Source organism: Dasypus novemcinctus, chromosome 20 (genome assembly GCF_030445035.2).
Source record: "Dasypus novemcinctus isolate mDasNov1 chromosome 20, mDasNov1.1.hap2, whole genome shotgun sequence".
Lineage (NCBI taxonomy): Eukaryota > Metazoa > Chordata > Mammalia > Cingulata > Dasypodidae > Dasypus > Dasypus novemcinctus.
The window spans coordinates 7056477-7074142 of NC_080692.1; the positions used below are offsets into that span (position 1 = coordinate 7056477).

Below are 17666 nucleotides of genomic sequence, written 5' to 3' on the forward strand. Positions count from 1 at the left end.
GAACCGGGGCCTCAGCAAACACTCTCAAATTGGCTCCTAGCCAATGACGAGCATCAGCTTCCACTGAAGCCATCTTGGGCATGTTTTGCCATTCTAACACTCCAGCCAGCAATGTGCGATGTAAAGACTTACAAGATCAATCCCCAAAATCGTCAGAAATAATAAACTGATTTTGCTTTAATAATTAAATTTATAGGTGGTTTGTTAGGTAGCAATAGATATGTCAAACAGGAAGTTTATTATTTGTAAGTAAAATTTTATAATAGCATAAAATATCTTTGACTTCATATTTGACTTTTGTCAAACAACCATAAAAAGGTCTATTTTTTCAAAAATATCCAAGGGCTCTACTTAATTTTTCCCACATGCTTTGTTAATCCTTCGATATTGAAATCTCTTTCTTTTAAAGCACCTATTGTGTTGTCTTAGTTTGCATGAGTTGCTATCACAAATACCATACGATGGGCTGGTTTAAACAATGGGAACTTACTGGCTTCCAGTTTTGAGACTGAAAGAAGAACAAAATAAAGATATCCAGAAGGGCTGCTTTCTCCCTAAAGGCTATAGCATCCTGGTGCTGGCTGCTGGCAGTTCTTGAGGTTGACTGACTTGAATTTTTGCGTCTCATCACATGGTGATGTCCTCCCCTTTCTGGCTTCTGTGACTTCTGGGTTCTCTTTATATGCCCCTAAGTAACCCCAAATAAGACCCACCCAGAATCAGGTGGCCACACCTTAACTAAAAATAACATCTACAAAATGTCCTACTTACAACGGGCTCACACCCCCAGGAACGCAGGTTAAGACGAAGAACGTGTCTACGTTGGGGCCCATAAATCAACCTCCCGCATGTGTCATACCCTTGTTGAACGTTTCTTCTTCAGCTATTAATTGATCAAATTGTACTAGACCCTCATTTGTTAGTGGCTTGGCATATACTTCAAGTAGTTCTGCAATAACCCTTTCATCAACGTCATGAAATCCTACATCTTTTGTAATATCTGCAATTTCTCTTCACAATAATTCTAGTAACTGCTACACTGTTGGTCGGGATATATGCGAATGCTTTGAAAGGAGGGATGTTTGCTTGGGGATTCATTGTATAAGCGGTCAGTTCATTAAGAAAGGTCTTTGCTTTATAATGGCTTTGCTTCTTTTATACTACTCAAATAATGGAGACTCAGAGAGCAAGGACCCCCTGGTACTAGTCTCTTGATGGCTGAGCACACCCTGGCTTTCTGGTAAAAGCCGAGCTGAAGCATGTGATTTAAGCTCATGGTCTACGAGGGGTTACCTACCTTCACCCTGAATCTAAAACTTGGCACCAATGTACTCAGGCATAGCTTCGCAGGGGAGAGAGTCAGCGAGAAGTCTGGGTGCTCAGATCAGGTTGTATTAGTGCGCTAGGCTGCCAAAATGCAATATGCCAGAAAGGGGCTGGCTTTTACAATGGTGATTTATTTGCTTGCAAGCTTACAGTTCTGAGGCCACGAAAACATCCAAATCAAGGCATTGTCAGGTGATGCTTTTTCCCCCCGAAGACCAGCTGCCAGTAAGAGGATTAAGACCCACCCTGGGCCATGCCTTACCAAAGTAACCCAATCAAAAGACCCTTAACTGCAGTCACCTAATCAAAAGGTCCTGCCCATAATAGGTCCACGCCCGCAGGAATGGATTAGCTCTAAGCCCATAATTTTCTGGCATCCATGCAGCTTCAAATGATCACATAGGTCGTGGCCTGTTTTAGTTCACCATTTTTAGGTGTGGAGGAGGTGGAAACAAATAGAAGTTTGCTCTGAGAAAACAGCCTCCCATTCTCTTCTGGGGCTGAAGACAGAGGACTGCCCACTGGCATTGTCCTTGAAGGCACTGTGACCCTGCCCACTGGGCACAGGTGACCCAGTGCAGGTTCTGGGTTCACGTCAATGAAGTTAGAAAATCTTTATCTCTTGTGGGAGGGGTTAGGAAGGAGGAGCATAGAGAAAGAGAGAAGTAGGAGAAGATGGCAGAAGAGCCCCTTCCCTCTACGATACCCATCCTACTGGAGAGAATCTACTCATCGGAGATGGGACGTCGGGAAGCCGCACAGTGGAGAAAAGGGGCAGGTGTCATATTCTGAGGATACACCACTCTCTCTACCTCTTCTTCTGCCCCGTGGAAAGGAGAAAAGAGAACTGTGCAAAGGAAAGCACACCTCAGGGTGGAATGGCTTTGGCAGCAGACTACAAGAAGCTACTACAGGAACAGGCTCTTACCTGAGTTGAAGTTCTCAGCTTACTGTTTATTTAAAAAGGTTGCAACGTTTTTGAAGCCAGGTTGACCCAAAGTTTAGTACTAGAATAAGAGAACTTCAAGAGAGGGTTGAAGTGGAGTGAGAAGATTTTGCATGAAGATCTGGGGATTGGGGTAAAATTAATCTGTCATCAGTAAGAGTGAAAAATGGAAAGATACCTGTTGTACGTTGAATTGGCTTACTTTTAAAAGTTATTCCAGAAGAGTTCTCTACTTTTCTTGTTAAAGCTTAAATGTTAAGCTTAGTTATTCCCATAAACAACATTTTTGTGAAAAATGAGTAGAACATTTGTAACTATACCGTAGCTGTCATCTACCCCTGAAGGACCACACCTTTTGGTTTGAACACACAAATTAAATACATGAAAACAGAACACTTAAATTGAATATGCTGTGTTAATGCTGAGTAAACCTCCAGAAAGCTGCGGTTGTACATTCATGGATACAGGACATATTCATTCATTCATTCCTCCATTCATTCATTCATTCATTCATTCCTCCATTCATTCATTCATTCATTCCTCCATTCAAACAAATATGTGAGGACCTTCTCAATGCCAGTCATTCCATCCAGTGTTCATATTCTTAAAGTGGGTTTGGAAATCTTATTTTTAAAAGCTGTAATGTAGAAAGTGGGGTCACAGACAGGAAGTAATAATATTTTTAAATAGAACAAAGCCAGTAATGGAAAATTTGAAAAAAGCAGATATTCAAAGTACTTTACCTTGGGGATAGAAGTTGTTGAAATACTGATCACATTATGCCTTTGCAATGAAAGCACAGAGAGAAAGGTTAATAAATGCAGTGTGCAAGTGAAAAATAACTTAGGGAAAAAAAACCACTTTAATTGCAATGCCTCTGGGGTTTCATTCCAAATGAATCAAATATTTTCTTGACACCAAAAATGGGCTAAAATCCTATCTTTATTTATTTATGTTTCAGAGAAATCTTGATCGACCCTTCTACTGCAAAGCTCCCGCAGTATATATTAAGATTGCCTACGCCACTTTTCACACTTTCTAGCAGAGTGTTCATTTCTCAACAATCAGCACAACGGCCTACCAAGAGGAGAATCCTGTGAAAGCCTTCCTCCAGGGTGAGAGACTATTTCTCCTGTAAGTTTTTCGACAGGGTTTTAACTTTTCCATGCAGCTGGCAAGAACCCTGAGCCAACAAATTGGAACCATCCAGCGGTCTGTGTGTTTGGAGTCTTTGTAAACTTCCCCATGCATGCTCTTCCATAAGTTCCACACATCCCCTGAGCAGACACAGATGAGCCGAGCTGTCCGGCCAGGGCTTCAGAGAAACATGGCCCTGGAAGGCACGGTTGTGAATCTACAGTCCCTCGAGTGGTCGCAGCTGTGGGCCTTCCCTTCTGCAGGAGGGCGCTTCCCTTTCAAGACAGTGATTTTGTTCCTCTCCTGCTGGGGTATCCACTGCTTCCCCAGGGGACTTCACTTCCTCTGGGAAGGGGCCATTTACTGTCAACATCTCAGGGACACTCAGAGAAGCTTTGTGATAGTCACATGCATTCCCTCTCTACCTCTCCCCATATTTGACTTATTTTTTCCATGTAATTCCAAGGACCCGGATGGGTCAGGAAGGCCAATAGAACCCACCTTGCTGCCGGTTGGAGGGTTTGCTAGGATCTGACGTGTAAAGGGAAGCCTGGCTTCTTAGAGACTCAATGGGACCCTGACTTGTTCCATCTTAGCTTGTCCTTGAACAATTCAGTTTTTAAGCCTTCTGTGACAGTTTGAATTTGGTGAATCCCCGAAGGAAAAAAGAGTATGTTTTTGAACTAACCCATTCCTGTGCACGTGAGACCCTGTAGCAGTTTGGTATTACTTATGAATTCCAAAAATAGACTTTGGATTATGTTTGTAAACTGGTCTGTTCCTCTGGGCGTATTAGATTGTATTAACTTCAGAGGCTTCACTTTACTTGATTAAATCATAATTAGGGCTTTGATTGGACCACATCAGTAGGACATTGAGTCACAGAGAAAACAACATGGCAGAGGAGAAAGTTGGAGTTTTGGATGCTGGAGCCCTGGGAAGTAAACACACAGGAGAAGAACACAGTGGAAGAGAGACGGGTCCATAGACACGGCAGAGGCCCCGGGAAGAGAGAGCGCCTGAGAGTCTACAGCTGGCCTTGTGGAGAGAACAGAGCAGCTGAGCCCAGAAAGAAAGGGCCCCAGCAAAGAGACTAGCCTTATCCCAGCCTACAGCTGAGACTAGAAGAAGCTGGGACCGTGGAGCCTTACGAGGAAGAAGGAAGGCTGAAACCTTGCAGATGTCTGCAGTCATCTTACTCTAACACATGGCAACAGACTTGCATGAGGAGAGTAACTTGTGCTTTATGGCTTTGTGACTGTAAGCTTCTACCCCAAATAAATACCCAACAGATTTCTGGTATTTTGCATCAGCACCCCTTTGGCTGCCTAGTACAGACCCTTTTGATTGGACGATGTCAGTGAGGTGTGAGTCAAGTGGAATCTCCTGCCCTCTTGCTGAGTCTTATATAAACAGAGACACACAGACAGAGACACAGGAAGAGGGGGCTCTGCCATTTTTGATCCTGTGATGTGAGAGAGGACTCGAGGATCCCTAACAGCCAAAGCTGAAGCACGAAGCCCCCAGGAGGCTGGGCCACGGAGCAGCTCAACCCTGCGCCTGGTTGCCCACAGCTGGGCTCCAGGAGATGGTAGAGTCTGGAGGGGAAGGCAGGGACTTCAGCAGAGATCGGCCGCCATCTTGCTTCACCACGTGGCAGGACCCAGGATCACCAGTAGTTGACTTTGGTGAGGGAGCACCCATGACTGTGCCTTGATTTGGATAGTTCACAGCCTTGGAACTGTAAGCTTTTACCCTAAGTCAATTCCCATTATAAAGGCCCACACATTTCTGGTACTTTGGCAGCCTGTGGCCACCTGAATCACCGCCCTTTTCCACGTTATGATGAAGACGTATTTTTTTCTAGTTTTCTCTCTCCCTGCCTTAGCAATCGTACCAAATTGACAGCCGATGGACGTAAACCCCGGGAGAGCAAGGCCTCTCTGTTTCTGTTTGTTGCTGTATCTCCAGTGTCTAGAAGGGTGCCCAGCACCGAGTCGTTGAAGGGTAAATGTCGAATGTTAAATTTAGAGTATCAAAATGGTCAGTCCACAGTATCTCCTCTATTATCTAAAAATGTGTAAGCAAGAAGATGTTGGCAATTTGGTTTGAGGGACTTAAAATCAAAATAGGAATTCTTAGAACCTCATTTGAAAAAATGAACTAATCTCCATGTTCCATTTGGCCAACCTTACAAAAAGGAGACAAGTGGCAGTGCAGGGAGAAGCAGCGTGTTCCTTAGGCCCAGTGCTCACACCACCTGGCTGAGCAGTGCCGTTCTCCCAGGGGCCCGCCAACCCCAGACCTCACTCCTTCTCTTCTGGAAGGCAGATGTTTAAAGTTGCATAGACTGGGATGTCTGTGAAGAGCCCAGACCCCATAGTTCTGTCCTTCCCCGACAAAAGAGCATTGTCCCAGACCCAGCACCGGAAGGGTCACGCAGGCTAAATTTTAGCTTCCAAATGGATGAAGTTGGAACTGAGAGACAACGGTGACTTGTCTTAAACCTCCTCTTACAAATGTAGCCCATACTGATATGCAGGAGAAGAAAAATGCGTGCTTTGTCCCAGCCTTCCCGTAACATTCCTCTTATAGGGTTTTAACATACGAGATGATCGTTAAGAAGGGAGCGGGACTCCAGGCAGGGCGTCCCTGCTCCAAGCGCCATTCCCAGCGCCCCCACTGCCTGGAGCTATGTGACCCCTGTGAGGCGTTTAGCCTCTGGGGGCCCCAGCTTCCTTATTTGTGAAATAACATTGACTTCCTGCCTCTCAAGGATACTGGGAAGGAAGAAAGTTAACAATTACACAGCACATTGGGAGCCTCCAAGCAAGACACCACATGACTAGGAAATATACTACTGCCAGCAGAATGTCTTTTTGGTTTTCTTTTTTTTAGGTACTAGGACTGGGCATTGAACCTGGGACCTGGTATGCGGGAGGCTGGTGCTCAACCACTGAGCCACATCAGCTCCCCTGAGTTGTCTCCCTCGTCTCTTTGCTCATTGTTCTCTCATTGTTTTTTTTTTTTTAATTGTTGTTGTTTGTTTTCTTTAGGAGGCACCAGGAACTGAACCTGGGACCTCCCATGTGGGAGGCGGGGCTCTACTGCTTGAGCCACATCTGCTTCCCTCTTTTATTCCTAAGTTGTTGCTCTCTGTTCAGATTTTCTGGACCTGTTCCCCAGTTACAAATATGAAAATAACAGGTAAACAGGAAACAGGTCAGTTAACCCAATCACAACTGCTGGGTGTTTGGTTTGTTCACTTGTTAATTTGCTGGTGGAGGGGAGTTTTGGGGGAGATCACTCAGCCACCACCAGGACAAGTAACTGTCCTTGGACTGTATTTTGGAAACCACCGACTGGCACAGCTGTGGAGAACAGGGGCAGCGCTGGACGGTGCGGCCTCGGCTGGAGCCGTGTCTGTGTCTCCAGCCCCCCAGCGTCTCTCCGGGGCTGACCTGGGGGAAGTGCCAGCTTGCTCGTGTTGATTTAGGAACACACTGATGGAGCTTTGCTGCGACGTGCCCCTTTCCCCCGGCTGTAGGCTGGGGTAGTGCCACCAGTGCGGCAGGGTGGCCGTGCGGGTGAGAAGAGGTGACGTCCCAGCACCCTGCCTGACTCACTCTTAGCGCCCATGGTCACGATGACTCTGGAGAGGATTGTGGGCTGCCCCCCCCCACGCCAGGGATGCAGGGCAGTGCCACGCGCGGAGCGAGGAGGGGTGCGTGTCCTGGCTCTGTCACCACCAGCCCCGGAAGGCAGGGACTTAACCTTTTCAAAATGTGGCTCCTCGTCTGTACAAGAGGGTGATCAGATGTGATCTATTTGCCAACTCAGTGTCTAAACTACAGTCCAGTGTGATGAAGAGTCCCATTTGTCCTTTAAAAATCTTTTATTTTAACATGCCTTGGAAAGGACAAAAAACATCTTTTTAAAACAAAATGAAAGAACAGGTAACCACCACCAAAATCAAGAAATAGAACACGGCCAGTAAACCCCCAGGCGCTCCTCAGACTAATTATCCTCTTCTTTCATTTAACATTTATTTATTTATTTATTTTTTAAAAAAGATTTATTTATTTAATTTCCCCCCCTCCCCTGGTTGTCTGTTCTTGGTGTCTGTTTGCTGCGTCTTGTTTCTTTGTCCGCTTCTGTTGTCGTCAGCGGCACGGGAAGTGTGGGCGGCGCCATTCCTGGGCAGGCTGCTCTTTCTTTTCACGCTGGGCGGCTCTCCTCACGGGCGCACTCCTTGCGCGTGGGGCTCCCCTACGCGGGGGACACCCCTGTGTGGCACGGCACTCCTTGCACGCATCAGCGCTGCGCATGGCCAGCTCCACACGGGTCAAGGAGGCCCGGGGTTTGAACCGCGGACCTCCCATATGGTAGACGGACGCCCTAACCACTGGGCCAAAGTCCGTTTCCCTCATTTAACATTTAGAACGTTTAAAAACATGATGTTTAATTGTGATGCAATATTCAACTACATGAACGTGTTATAGTTTATGAATCACACCCCGATTTTTGGCAATTTCAGTTGTTCCTATATTGTACATTAAATTCTCATGAGGGGAAGCAGACGTGGCTCAACTGAAGGTCCAGGGTTCAATCCCCAGGGCCTCCTGGCCTGTGTGGAGCTGGCCCACCCGCGGTGCTGATGCGCGCAAGGAGTGCCGCACCAGGCAGGGGTGCCCCCATGTAGGCGTGCTCCAGGCACAAGGAGTGCGCCCCATAAGGACAGCCGCCCCGTGAGATAAAAGCACAACCTGCCCAGAAGTGGTGCTGCACACACAGAGAGCTGATGCAGCAAGGTGACACAATAAAAAGACAAAGATTCCTGGTGCTGCTGGATAATGCAAGTGGACGCAGAAGAACACACAACAAATGGACACAGAGAGCAGTCAACAGGGTGGAAGGGGAAATAAATAAATAAAATAAAATTTTAAAAAATTAAAATAAAAAATAAATTCTCATGAGGATCCATAAGCAGGGTTATCTACTTTGTTCTCCTGATGTGTGCACAAGTATCACTCTTGTAGCTGAACAATATAGTTTAGTGTATGACTGGGCAGGTTATCCCTCACTTTGAAGTTCCTTTAAAAAATGTAGCCATTCCATCCATTTATTAATTTCCTTCTCTGTTTTGTTCTGAAATATTCTCACACTTAAGAAAATTTGCAAGTCAAATAACAATAATTTTTTTTCAGAACCATTTGAGAATCAGTTGTGACATGATGCCCTGTCCAGATACTTTAGTGTGTATCTCCTACATGCAAGGGCACAGAAATATAATTAGCACAGATACATTACCACCATGTGAGGTTTGGACGTCATGCAAAGTTTTCTCCTTGTCCAATAATGTCCTTTTTTTTTAAAGATTTATTTATTTATTTATTTCTCTCCCTTCCCCCACCCGCCCCGGTTGTCTGTTCTCTGTGTCTATTTGCTGCGTCTTCTTGTCGGCTTCTGTTGTCAGCGGCATGGGAATCTGTGTTTCTTTTTGTTGCGTCATCTTGTCATGTCAGCTCTCCGTGCGTGCTGCATCATTCCTGGGCAGGCTGCACTTCCTTTCGCGCTGGGTGGCTCTCCTTACGGGGTGCACTCCTTGCGCGTGGGGCTCCCCTACGCGGGGGACACCCCTGCGTGGCAGGGCACTCCTTGCGCTCATCAGCACTGTGCATGGGCCAGCTCCACACGGGTCAAGGAGGCCTGGGGTTTGAACCGCGGACCTCCCATGTGGCAGACGGACGCCCTAACCACTGGGCAAGTCCACTTCCCTACAATAATGTCCTTTATGGCCAAAGGGTCCAGCTCAGAATCCCATGCTGCGTTTTGTCTTTTCCATGTCATTTTTTAAATCTCCTTCAGTCTTGAACAGTTACTAGGTTTTTTATGGATCTTTGTGACCTTGACCTTTTGGAAGATTACAGGCCAGTTATTTAGCAGCATGTTCCTCAATTTGTGTTTGTCTGATCTTTCTTTAAGATTATATCCAGGTTATGCACCTTTGGCAGGAATAGCACAGAAATGGTGCTGTGTTCTTCAGTGCCTCAGGTCAAGTGGTGGGTGATTTCAGTTCATCCTGCTATACGTGATTTTTATTCTGATTAAGGTGGTCTCTGCCAGGCTTCTCCAAATATAAAGCTGCTCTGTTTTTCCCTTGTAATAAATAAAGAATTTGTTCAGAGGTATTTGAAACCATGTTAATGCCTTAAAGTTTTATTTATTCATTCAGTTATTTACGTTAGTGTGGGTTCATGGTTTCCTTTTACAGTCCATGGATTATAATCCATTACTATCGTTACTCATTTTCATCACTGGGAGCCTCTTCAGGTTGGGGGTATGTGGTGTGTGTTAGACATGTCCCCATTTTGCTTCGATCATTTCAAAGAACCAACTTTGGTTCTGTTGATTCTCTCTCTTGTTTTATTCTCCATGTCTTTAATCTCTGCTCAATCTTTTTTTAATTCCTTCCTCTTGCTTTGAGTTTAGTTTGCTCTTCTTGTTCTAGATTCTCTAGGTATAAGGTTAGTTCTCTCATTTGAGATCTTTCTTCCTTTTTAAAGTCAGCCTTTAGAGCTATAAATTTCTCTCTGTGTGCTGTCCTTATTGCATACCATAAGTTTTTTTTAAAGATTTACTTTATTTATTTCTCTCCCCTCCCCCTCCGCCCCAGTTATCTGTTCTCTGTGTCCATTTGCTGCATATTCTTCTCTTTGTCCGCTTCTGTTGTTGTCAGCAGCACAGGAATCTGTGTTTCTTTTTTGTTGTTGTTGTGTCATCTTGTTGTGTCAGTTCTTCGTGTGTGCGGCACCATTCCTGGGCAGGCTGCACTTTCTTTCACGCTGGGCAGCTCTCCTTACGGGGCACACTCCTTGCGCGTGGGGCTCCCCTACGCGGGGGACACCCCTGCATGGCAGGGCACTCCTTGCGCGCATCAGCACTGCGCATGGGCCAGCTCCACACGGGTCAAGGAGGCCCGGGGTTTGAACCGCGGACCTCCCATGTGGTAGACGGACGCCCTAACCACTGGGCCAAGTCCGCCGCCTACAATGGATTTTTGTATGTTGATCTTTTCCCCCATATCTTGTTAAACTCACTTATTAGTTCCAATAGCTTTTTTAAAAAAGATTTATTTTTTATTTATTTCCTTCCCCTCTCCGCCCTGCCCCCCTAGTTGTCTACTCTATGTTCATTTGCTGTGTGTTCTTCTGTGTCCGCTTGAATTCTTGTCAGTGGCACCTGGAATCTGTGTTTCTTTTTGTTGCGTCATCTTGCTGTGTCAGCTCTCCGTGTGTGCAGCGACATTCCTGGGCAGGCTGCACTTTCTTTCGCGCTGGGCGGCTCTCCTTACGGGGTGCACTCCTTGCGTGTGGGGCTCCCCAATGCGGGAGACACCCCTGCGTGGCAGGGCACTCCTTGCGCGCATCAGCACTGCTCATGGGCCAGCTCCACACGGGTCAAGGAGGTCCGGGGTTTGAACCTTGGACCTCCCCTGTGGTAGGTGGGCACCTTATCCGTTTGGACAAATCTGCTTCCCTCCAATAGTTTTTTGTAGAATCCTTTGGATTTTTTAGATAGTTGATCACATCAACTACCAATAAAGAGAATTTTGCATCTCCCTTTTCAATCTGGATGTTTTTATTTCTTTTTATTGCCTTGTGGCTATGGCTAGGACCTCTGGGATTATGTTGAGTAGAAGTGGTGAGAAAGAACACCCTAGAAAGCCTCCCACAGACGTCCTCTACACCACACTGACTTTCCAGGCAATGGTCGCCGTCCCCCTCATGGACACCTCTTTACCCTGATTAATCTTAAGCTCCACACCTTGGGCTGCTCTTCTGCATGGACCTCACGTTCTGTGTGCTCTGCCACTTCACATCAGGGCATCCTCTCCCAGGTGGACGCTCTTCTCACCTGCTCAGGCACTGTGTTAGTCAGCCAAAGGGGTGCTGATGCAAAGGACCAGAACTCTTTTGGCATTTATAAAGGGTATTTATTTGGAGTAGAAGCTTACAGTTACAAAGTCCTAAAGAGTCCAACTCAAGGTACCATAAGAGGTACTTTCTCACCCAAAGTCTGGAGCCACGTGTTGATGCAAGATGGTGGGTGATGTCTGTGAGTGCACAGCCTTCCTCCTTTGTCTTCAGGTTCTGTGGTCCCAGGGTCTTCCAGTCTCAGCTGTAGTCTGGCTTAAGGCTTGTCACTCTCCCTGAGGCTCATTCCTCTCCGGGCTCAGCTGCTCTGGTCTCTCCCCTAGGTCAACTGTAGACCATCAGGCTCATCTTTCTTTCCAGGCCTGTGTCTGTGGAGCACTCTCTCTTCCTGCATATCTGCTTTTGTCTTCTCCTTCTCCATGTGTCCTCTTCTGTGTAAGACTCTGTTTTATCAGCCCAAGGAGACTAGGACGTGATGCTGGGTTGCACTCTAATGATGTGGTTGGATCAAAGGCCTAATGGTAATGTAATTTAATCAGACTTCTCCACTGAATGTAATACACTCAAAGGATTATCACATAAGAGGAACAGACCAGTTTACAAACATAATCTATATTTCTTTTTGGAATTCATAAATAATATCAAACTGCCACATGCACCAACACCTATAATGGGCAACTCTCTTATGCAGGTGTTTCCCTTAGTTCCCTTGGCTTCTGAAACCCATGCTGAGCTGCTCCCTTGTGGGGGACCTTCCTCACACACTTAGACCTGGAGTCTCTACAAAGACGTCCCTCCCGCGTGGCCATCCTCTGCACCCTTCTTGAGCTCCCAAATGCCACAGTAAGGTGCCCCATGCTGGGACATCTTCTACCCCTGCTTGCATTCTGTAGCAGTTTGACGTTATTGATTCCAAAAAGAAATATTGGATTGTGTTTGTAAACTGATGTTCTCTGCTGGGCAAATTAGATTATATTGGATTCATAGATTTACTTGATTAAGGAATTATGTAAAAACTCTTGTGTCAGTAGGGCATTGAGTCCCCACCCACCACAGATAAAAGACATGGCAAAGAACAGAGTTGAGGGTTTTTTTTTTTTTTTTAAGATTTATTTATTTATTTCTCTCCCTTCCCTCCACCCACCCACCCCAGGTGTCTGTTCTCTGTGTCTATTTGCTGCATCTTCTTTGTCCACTCCTGTTGTCGTCAGCGGCATGGGAATCTGTGTTTCTTTTTGTTGCGTCATCTTGTTGTGTCAGCTCTCCGTGTGGGCAGCGCCATTCCTGGGCAGGCTGCACTTTCTTTCGCGCTGGGTGGCTCTCCTTACGGGGCGCACTCCTTGCGCGTGGGGCTCCCCTACCGGGGGGGGGACACCCCTGCGTGGTGCGGCACTCCTTGCGCGCATCAGCACTGCGCATGGGCCAGCTCCACACGGGTCAAGGAGGCCCGGGAACCGCGGACCTCCCATGTGGTAGACGGACGCCCCAACCACTGGGTCAAGTCCGCCGCCGAGTTGACGGTTTCTGATGTTGGAGTTTGATGCTAAAGCCTGGAGCTGAGCCCAGAGGAACCCAGGAAGCCTGAGCCCTCTCAGATGTTGGCAGCCATCTTGCGCCAACATGTGAAAATAGACTTTGGTGAGGGAAGTAACTTATGCTTATGGCCTGGCATCTGTAAGCTCCTACCCCAGATAAATACCCTTTATAATGCCCAGCAGCTTTCTGGTATTCTGCACCAGCGCTGCTTGGCTGACTGATACGGGTTCCAGCCCCCTGCACGGGCGCGTCCTCTGCATGGATGCCTCCTCGCCCTTCCTGGCTGCACCTGCAGGGGGCGACCCTAAGCAGAAGCTCTCCTCGCCCAGCTTGGTCTCCACACGCCTCCTCCCACCCCAGCTCAGAGAACTAACTTGCTTGGTCCCAACTGAAGCCTTTAGGACTGGAGTTTTCAGGAGGGGAGAGGAGTTGGAGGAAAATGAGGAAGAACTCCTTTATTTTTCATGATTTCCTTGGAATAAATTTTTATTAAACTCAAAACAATTCTACTGTGCTTTTGCTTTGTATTTATTTTGTTTTAGTTTGCTAGGCTGCTGAAAGCGCATACCACGAAATGGGTTGGCTTAACAATGGGAATTTATTCACTTACAATTTTGAGGCTGAGAAAAATGTTCAAATCAGGGAATCATCAGGCTATGCTTTCTTCCCCAAGACTGGCTGCCAACAATCCTGGACTCCTCTGTCCCATGGAAATAAATGTTGGAATAGATACACAAAAATGTAGGATAATTCATTTACTATGGCAGTTTAATGGGTTATTTATAGCTTATTGTAATTGTTGTCAAATGAGAACATGATATGCCAGAGATTCAGGTAAACCTATAATAAATAGGAGTCTGTCACATTCAGTTGCTGTAACAAGCCCATCAATTTCAGTGGTCTAACACAAGCAGATTTATAATAATCCAACATAGCTATCTTGGTGAGTGGGTAGATACCCTTTAACATGGTGAATCACAAACCAGGCTCCTTCCTTCCTGTAATTTTATATCTCCTAGGGCTTTGGGAATCTTTGGCAGCCACACTGGCAGATGGAGATGTTTGTTTCTTTTTTTTAAAAAGATTGCCAATTCCCCCCTGCCAATTCCCCAGTTGTTTGCTCTCTGTGTCCATTTGCTGTGTGTTCTTCTGTGTCTGCTTATATTCTCATTAGGTGGCTCCAGGATCCTGGGACCTTCTGGAGTGGGAGAGTGGGAGAGAGGCAATTACTCTCTTGTGGCACCTCAGCTCCCTGTTTTTGCTACTTCTTATTTTCTCTTCTCCGTGTCTCTTGTTGCATCATTTTGCTGCACCAGCTCTCTGCGTCAGCCAGCACTCCTGTGCGGGGTGGCTTTCCCATGCAGGGTGGCACTCCTGCGTGGGGCCACATTCCTGTATGGGCCAGCTTGCCCTCACCAGGAGGCCCTGGGCATCAAACCCTGCATCTCCTATATAGTAGACGGGACCCAATTGGTTGAGCCACATCCGTTTCCCTACATTTGTTTCTGAATGGTGACATCACTTTTGATTCTGTTTCCTTGGTGGAAATTAGTCATATGGCCCTGCCCGGATGTAAGGGGCATTGGGAAATAGAATCTTGGGCTGGGAAGACAGTTCCAAATATATGGGGAAAAAAGAGAGTGAGTTTTGTTGTACAGTTAACTGCATTTTCCTCAAGGGTAAAGAATTATTTGATAATTCATGACTCTTGATGATCATGTGTTCACAGGATTTAATTTTCAAGAACAGAAGAATAGGTGACTTTAAATGTAGTAAAGCACTCCTGGGACATAAAGAGTTTATTATTCACGTATTTGCCAATGCTAAGACCTCATTTTTATCCACCGAGTGTGTGCAAAATACAAATACTCACAAACCGAGCGTTAATTGTATATCCCATGACATTGTATTAACTGGATTTGCACTTTAATTCAATTTTTGTGACAGTCCTTGGAGATAAAAATCATTATGCCCATTTTATAAATAATTAAACTGAAGCTCAGAGACATTAAAAAACTTAGAGACGTGCAAATAATAGCCAGCAGAGCTAGGTGTGCAATTTATTGCCCTTCAGCTCCAAATCTACCCTTCATTGATGCTACTGCAATAATGGAGATGAGCCCAGTAAATATTTTACTTTGCCTGCAATAATGATGTTAGAGTTTGTCAGGAGAGGGCAGGGGAAGGTTAGTAGAGGGGGTTGAAATTTCTTTTCCTGGTTCAGATGTGGTCTTCTTGTAAGGCAACAACAGTGCTTGAGCTTATTTTCTCTAGTGCTCTGCTCCTGCATGCTTGGTGGCCATCAGCTTCCAGGGTCAGAAGCATGCAACCCTTTCACGGGCTGCTTTCTATGGCATGTCTTTTCAATGGAGTGTCACCAGTGGGGCATCTCCCAGTGATAAGCTTTCCCTGACACTCCTTGGGTGGCTTTGTAGCAACTCCAAAGCATGGCACTCTGTAGATTGCTTCCCTTATCTTCTCAAAGGGTAAATTTCCAGCAGATCTTGCTGGCATAATACCCTAGCAAACTTCTCTGCCCTCTAATGAGCCATAGCCACATGCTTTCCAACAGGATGCGGATCTCAGCTCTATATCTGTTATTCCTGTATTCTTTAAAATTCTACTCCCATGTTATTAGATAATCACGCATTGTTCCAATCCTGTTAATAATTCTTTATACGAAACTTTCTCTGTTCTAATTACTTTGTGATTTCTACCTCCTGATTTGACCCCGAATGATACAGAATTAGTACTGGGTATGGTTTTAGGAGACAGACTTGCAAAGATAGGACTTGACGGTTGGTTTGGCCATGTCCTTGAGTTTGAGTGCAGTGCCGGGCTCCTTGGCAATGGGAAAGGGGATGCTAGGAACCCATGGTAGGCAGTGGTATAACAATTAGTCAAGCTATCATATGTGGTTATGGTGAAGTGCCAACTGGAGCAAGTACCTTGGAAGCTCAAGTGGTGGGTACACTTGACTCTTAATGGCAATAATCCAAGGATGACTATAAGAACTGTGCCTGAGCATTTATAGAAATAAAATGACAACTCTTTGCTCATATGGAAGTATGAGAACCAGAGAACTTCCATGACAACCCTAAAATAATTCCCTATTTTTTGAAGCTCAAGCTTATGTTACTGATAATCAAACATAAATTTCAATTATGTGGGTTGCCAGATTTTAACAGTTGAATTCACGTCTCTCTACATTTCTTCTGCTGAAGTTAGGGTATGGAAGGGGAAAGAATGGGATGCTAGCACTTGGAATGGGGCCATCTTGTTGGACCCAGATGTCAACCTTGAGCCTCTGTATCACTCTAAGCCTCCCTTACTAATGGAAGCAGCTCTGGTATCTGAGGAAGCCAGCTCAGAAACCTAGTGATTCCAACATACAATGGTGGGACAGCCATAGGATAGACATTCCCATTCTAAAAGGGAAAGACTGGGAGGGAAAAAGAGGTCTGAAGCAAGTCTGAAATCCATCAGGGCAAATTTCATTAGATTTCAAGGCTTGAGAGTAATTCTCTGGGGCTCAATGCTTTGTCCTCTTGGCCCATCTGAGGCAGGTGCCTGGAAAGGGGATTCTCGCTCTCACAACCACCCTCTGTTGCCTCTCATAGGGCAACTGTGGTCATAATTAAGGTCAACTTAGAACCATAATGAAGTCAAAGCTCAGTATCTTCCAGGGAGACAAATGCACACTAAGACCTAGGAGGAAGCAGCTTACACAACAAAGGAACAGCAAGACTTTGCAACCATGTATCAGCAGAAATCTGGGCAGACACAAAATAGGAAGAATATAACACTAGATCTGACCAAATCAATTGCTATTGATGCACTTACAGACAATCCAGATTTATTTTTATTTTTTAAAAGATTCTTTAAAATTTTTAAAAAATGTATTTTCTCCCCTCCCACCCTGCCTTGCTCCCTGCTCTTGCTGTCTGCAAGCTCTTCTGTGCTTGTCTTCTCTTTAGGGGGGCACCAGGAACTGATCCCGGGACCTCCCTGACCCCAGGACTTCCAATGTGGGGGAGAGGCACTCTATTGTTTGAGCCACCTCAGCTCCCAAGTCTGCTGCTTCTTTCACTGTCTTTCTTTTTTTTGTTGCATCATCTTGTTACATCAGCTTGTGGTGCAGGCCAGCTCTCTGTAGTGCAGGCCAGCTCACCTTCACCAGGAGGCCCCAGGAACAGAACCTGGGACCCCCTGTTTGGTAGATGGGAGCCCAATCGCTTGAGCCACATCTTCTTCCCAACAGTTCACATCTATTAGAGGTGGCTATAATAGCTTACTTGGTTGGTTGACTAAAATCTGGATTCAATGGTAGCCTATATTTAATGAGATTGAGATGGCAGAGTTTTGTTGGCATGAAGGTAGAGGAAGGAATCCAAAGGCTTAAGGAGTTAGGAATTACAGAATTGGTAATGGACTAAGGAAGCCAAATATATACCTTAGCTATGGTAGTTTGAAGTATGTACCCCCCAAAATACATGTTCTTGGTCTTGATCTGCATTTCTTTGTGTACAAACCCACGTTACATAGGTTCCCTTGAAGTGGTTATTTTCACTCAAGGTGTGAACTACCTGAATGGGAGGATCTTTTTTTTTAATATTACATTAAAAAAATATGAGGTCCCCATATACCCCGCACCCCCTCACCCCACTCCTCCCCCCTGAATGGGAGGATCTTAATCAGATTACTGAAGTCTTTAACAAGCAGAAGAAATTAAACCAGTAAGAACAGATATACACTTGATCTTAGCCAAAAGGCCAAGAAGCAAT

At 45.7% G+C, this 17666-nt stretch overlaps 1 non-coding gene across 1 annotated transcript; it reads right to left on the reverse strand.

The window, feature by feature from the left end:
• Positions 1–17475: 17475 nt before the first annotated feature.
• Positions 17476–17666, reverse strand: LOC111762612 (U2 spliceosomal RNA). The gene has a single exon (XR_002795691.2). It is a non-coding gene; the product is annotated as a U2 spliceosomal RNA (small nuclear RNA).